Source organism: Oncorhynchus nerka, unplaced genomic scaffold (genome assembly GCF_034236695.1).
Source record: "Oncorhynchus nerka isolate Pitt River unplaced genomic scaffold, Oner_Uvic_2.0 unplaced_scaffold_1327, whole genome shotgun sequence".
Taxonomy (NCBI): Eukaryota; Metazoa; Chordata; class Actinopteri; order Salmoniformes; family Salmonidae; genus Oncorhynchus; species Oncorhynchus nerka.
Genome location: NW_027040018.1, coordinates 104,163 through 104,549, shown reverse-complemented (window position 1 = coordinate 104,549; position 387 = coordinate 104,163).

Genomic DNA, 387 nt, shown 5'->3' with positions numbered 1-387 from the left:
ACAACAAAGATATTATGTTAAGGATGGTCAACCACAACAGGTGATCACAACAAAGATATTATGTTAAGGATGGTCAACCACAACAGGTGATCACAACAAAGATATTATGTTAAGGATGGTCAACCACAACAGGTGATCACAACAAAGATATTATGTTAAGGATGGTCAACCACAACAGGTGATCACAACAAAGATATTATGTTAACGATAGTCAACATCAACATGATCAAAACAAAGACATTCTAATAAGGTTGCTAAACTTCAACATGATCAAAACAAAGACATTCTAATAAGGTTGCTAAACTTCAACATGATCAAAACAAAGACATTCTATAAAGGATGCTAAACATCAACATGATCAAAACAAAGACATTCTAATAAGGTTGC